Below are 5,599 nucleotides of genomic sequence, written 5' to 3'. Positions count from 1 at the left end.
TTTTTTTTTTTTTTTTTTTTTTTTTTTTTTTTTTTTTTAATAGAAAGAAGTAGATAAGCAATGCAAGGTCCATGTTTAAAACGTGAACAATGGAAGGGAAAGGAACATGAATGACGTTGAAGCGTGATTTTATTGGTGAGGAGCTATTATCTTACATCGCTATTGCAGTCAGGAAAACTATTTCGGACAGTGATAAACTAAACAGACGACGGAGAAGAATAAACGCTACTTAAAAAACAAAACCCCAATATTCCGCTACAACCATGGGAATAAGGCAGGTAATTTATATCGTGGACCAGGGTCCACATAGCATTGTAGGCCCTGGATCAAAACGACGTCGTTTTGATATTTAAGTTTTAACATATTCTATATTTTTTCGTTTTTAATGTTTTTTAACACAAATTTTAATTTATTCTAGGTACAGAATCAATATTGTTAAGGTACAGAATATCATAACACGAGACACAAAAACTCACAACACAGGATACATACACCTACTATTCAAGGTAGATAATATTCTCAAGTCCGATTTATGTAGATAATATATATCCTATAGGCACATAATTTTATAATATAATATATAAATTCGTAAAATAAGATACAATATGTTGTGTTACACAACTACTAATCTATTCAAGGTACAAAATTCATACGCTTAAACTCTTAAAGTACATAATTGCATGACATGAGACATAGAAACACATAACACAAGACACATACACATATTTTATATTTACTTTAGTTTAGGTACAAAATCAATATTCTTTAAGGTACATAATTGCATAACATAATACACAAAAATACATAACACAAGACATAAAAACGCATAGCACAAGACACAAAAACACATAGCACAAGACACAAAAACGCATGTTATATTTACTTTATTTCAGATACATAATTCATACGCTTAAGGTACAGAATTGTATAACATGAGACACAGAAACGCATAACATAAGACGCATACACATGTTTTACAGTTAAAAAAAATTGTAACGTGAATTGAACAACAAACTGTCGCCGTCAAAATTAAAATTCAAAACTACATCGTTTAGGACAAGGATCCACGGTATAATGATTCACTATGGTGATGCTAGACTAGATGATGGGCTGACATTCGGCCCAAGAACATTTTAGTATTTTTGATTAATTGTCCTTTTTTTTTTTTTCTTATATTTGAAGCAATGAATTTTCCTCGTGGAGTTGGTGGATTATGTTAGATGACTTTATACGTATTTATTCTCCTCTTTATTGAACAAAGTATAACCTCAAACCACCTCATTAAATTGTGTTCTTTTCTACTCAATCTCTACCTGCGTACTCCTCTCCCACTTACATAACACACTTTTAATTAATAATAAAAGCTTTGCTATTTACAAGCTAAGGTTGGACTCCATATACTTAATTGTCAAATGTTCATATTAGAAGCAAGTTAGCTAGCTAGATTGCAATTTTAAATTTTATTATTATATATAAATAAAATGTTAATATAATTATTCGAGATTTTTTAGATTATGAGTTTGTAACTGTCTTTTGAGTGAGAAAATGTTTAAATAATCACTTATTATGATGTATTCTTGATTTCAAAGACAATTTATGTATGGAATCTACATATTGTTCACAAAAAAGAACTATATATTAACCTAAGAAATGTGAATTATTTTTTACCAATTCAATTAACCTTATTTGGCAAATGCAATGGATGCATCAATCTTCAAACTTTTTAATTTTTGTTGTTGTCTTACCTTGCCCTATGCCCCTATCCATAAGGATTTTTGTTTGATGGAAATTTGGATGGTCAAGTCTGGAATCTTGCAGTCTTTAGGCATTCGATATTTGACGTTTTTTTGAACGATGATATTTGACGTTAAACAAGTATAAAGAAGTATAATTATGTCTTTCACTACTAATTGTGGTTTTTTGTTTTGTTTTGTTTTGTTTTTTGTTTTGTTTTTTGTTTTTTGTTTTGTTTTGTTTTGTTTTTTTTTTTTTTGCATAGTGGTAATAATTTGGTCCTTGCACAGTAGTTATCTTCACATTTCGATGGTAGGATGCTAGATTCATCCCTCTAAGCCTCTGAGCAATTGTCGAACCCATAATCTACGTACTCAGCCTACTTTACACCAATTGTCAAGATCAAACGCTAATAACTACTAAGCCAAAGTTATAGCTAATAACGAATACACAACTTTATTTTTTTAAACTTCCGTAACAGTCAAGAACACTAATTTTAATGATATTATGATAAGATATTAAATTTGGCCCTCTAAACAAACGCTTAACAATATCAAAACTTCTAGTGCACCTAAACTTATAAGAATTAGTGGAGCTTGAAGTTCAACTACCGCTGAATTGAAATAGAAAATTTCGTATTTTTGATATTCCATTGAATTAAAAGCTTGGGAATTAGAAGAAAGCATTAATTTGATTTCCCCCCTCCCCTCATTTAGATGATTAGACATCGCAAGTATGCAATGACTAATAATTTTGGTATGCAATGAATTTTACTATGAGGTTTAATTTGTTAGTTTGTACGGTGAAAGATGAGATCACATGATCCATGGAAATAAAAGCTCTTAATTAATTGCTACAAATTAATTAAAATCCACAAGAATATGTACGTGCAGTAGCTAGTATATGCAGCAAAGTAGCTTTCAGCAAAGGCAATATTATTAAAACTTGAATACTGGCAATTAAGGTTGTAGGGACCCATTGGCAAAGACATGGTTGTAAAAGTGCAGTTGGGACAACAAAGGATGCTAATTTAATGCCCTCAATATTCAAACCCTACCATGGGTTCACTTGGATAGTGACATACATGCATTCTTGATGACCCCATTTATTTATATTTATTTATTTAATCTAATTAAATCAACTACTCAAGACTACAATATTCATTGTTCTACTCACCAATACATAAATATAAATAGCCCCAAAAATGGTGGTCAAGTGAGCGAAGCATGATTTTCGTACCTGAATATCACAAGTTCAATTCTTGTCAAAATGTCTCGGTCGAACCCGCCACACAGATGCTTCCTAGTGTGATTTACCTTTACTGTTACATATGAATGGAGTTTACCAGTGAATTGAACACCATAGTGTCTGTGAGTTTCCCGGCCTTGTCATTCAAAATAAATAAACAAATGTGTGTGTAATAGGTATGGTGGTATGAAACTTAATATAGGTTTTGAATTTTATGTAATTCCTTAAGAAATTGGAAAATGCAATGTAGATTATATATGTATATGTTTTTATCAAATGATTGATATAATGGTGTGATATGTGTTGGGTGAAAGTTTGGAATGTCAAATCTAGTATCCTATCATCAAAATGTAGCGCTAGACTGTTATTGCTATGCATGTATAAAGAAATAAAATTACATTCGTTATTAGTTATAATTATCGACATAGTAGTAGGGGCTTGATATCACCTTCGCTATTAGCTATAGCAAATAAGTGTTACAATTACTTTATCTTGATTACATATGAATTGAATCAACCTGCCAATCACATCTTAGGTTAAATTAACTATGTAAACTCATGTCAAAGACCTTGTGGTCGAGTGGCATCCGATGTCCCGATTAACACTACATTGTAACAGAGTCAGTAGTACTAAAAAAAAAAACTATGTAAACTCATGTTAGATGATAACAAATCTGATTTTAAAAAAAAAGGTCCATATGACATGGTCAAAAAACAAATTAGAGTTAATTAATATAATACATATGGCCCTTTAACTATTTTGAAATGCCAAAATTAGTCCTTAAAATTTCAACTAAATCAAATTAAATCCTTGACTATGCATTTGTACTTGAGTTAGTCCATTGATCAACTTTTCAGCCAAATATAAGGACAATGTTGAAAAATCTCTCACCCCAGGCATAGAGGAATTCAACAGATCGGAGAAATAGATACCGTATAATATTCATGATCCTTATAAGGGTTGGAGTTCGGTTGGGAACATTCAACACGACAAACAAAGCTTGAATGATTTTGGTTTTAAAAGTTTGAATTTTCACATTTACAACGACTAATGAAAAAAATGGTGAGATCAAAGAAGTTTAACTTTCCAGCGTCGTTGTCCCAATATTTGACCAAAACTCTAACCAATCCGAATGACTAAACCATGTAGCATATCCATGATTAAGAACTTAATTTGGTTTGATAAGAAATCAATAGTCTAATTTTGATATTTTGAACCAATTGAAAGAGCCACTTTTACTATTAGACATTGACCTTGAAGGCTATGATAGTGATGAAAAACAAAAGTCTCAAAACATTGCGAAAAAATGTGGTGAAAATAAATGAAACGTACGAGGCTATGATCCACTTAGTCTCTTAATTTACAAAGAGATCTCCATTTCTTAATCTCATGCATCATACATATATGGCAAGCCAGTTGCCACAACTCATAGTGGTCCTCCTATATAATTCCAATTCATATCTACTATTCTAATTTAATATTTATATTTCCCACCGCAAGGAGTGGCGAGGACCATGACGTTAATTGCTTAGTGTCACAATCATTATCATAATGACAAATGTATTTGTCTTAAATTTTTATTTATTTTTTTGTGTGTTAACTAATGTCAGACGGGTTGTAGGAGTCAAGTCCAGCATCCGAATATTAAAACGTGCATGACTTTAATTGCAACGTAAGTATAAATAAACAAAGTTGTGTACTTGTTACTAGTTATAATTTTTAGCATAGTTATAAGCGCATTCTCAGCTCATCCGTGAGTATTTTTCATAGTTTTTGACACGAGTTAATTTTTAAAATGGTCATTCGACTATAACATTTTCTCAAATTGGTCGTATGACTTTTAATTGCACCCAAACTAGTCATCCGACTATTGAAATTTAAGTCATATTAGTCACGTCCTCCGTTAGCATTGGCGTCAAGTTGGCGTTAAAATGGAGGGCAAAACGGAAAATTCAACTCATCTACTCTATTTTAATCATATTACGACTCCATTTTCGCATATTGCGAAGCTTTTTAGTAAAATTTAGGTATTCATCTCTTCAAACTACGATAAAAATACTTCCTGATTATGTTGTCATGTAATGAACATGTTGGTTCCCTAATAAAAATTAAGTCTAACTCAATGACCAAATATACAATTTTTTATAATAAAAATTTAATATTTTTATCATAATATTTTTCTTTTTCTTTTATGTGATGTTCATTTCCTTATTAGAATGCCTTAAAAAGGAGAAATAGTATTAAAAAATTATTATGATAAAATGTTAATTTTTTATTAGGAAAAATTGGATATTTGGTCATTAGACCTAATTTTTATTAGGGAACCAGCATGTTCATTACATGACAACATAATCATGAAGTATTTTTTATTGCAGTTTGAAGAGATGAATACCTAAATTTTATTAAAAAGTTTCGCAATATGCAAAAATAGAGTCGTAATATGATTAAAATAGAGCAGATGAGTTGAATTTTCCGTTTTTCTCTCACCATTTTAACGCCAACTTGACTCCAATGCTAACAGAGGACTAATATGACTTAAATTTCAATAGTCGGATGACTAGTTTAGGTGCAATTAAAAGTCATAGGACCAATTTGAGAAAATGTCATAGTCGAATGA

This window comes from Ipomoea triloba, chromosome 1 (genome assembly GCF_003576645.1).
Source record: "Ipomoea triloba cultivar NCNSP0323 chromosome 1, ASM357664v1".
In the NCBI taxonomy this organism is placed as follows: Eukaryota; Viridiplantae; Streptophyta; class Magnoliopsida; order Solanales; family Convolvulaceae; genus Ipomoea; species Ipomoea triloba.
This window is presented reverse-complemented; position numbering follows the sequence as displayed.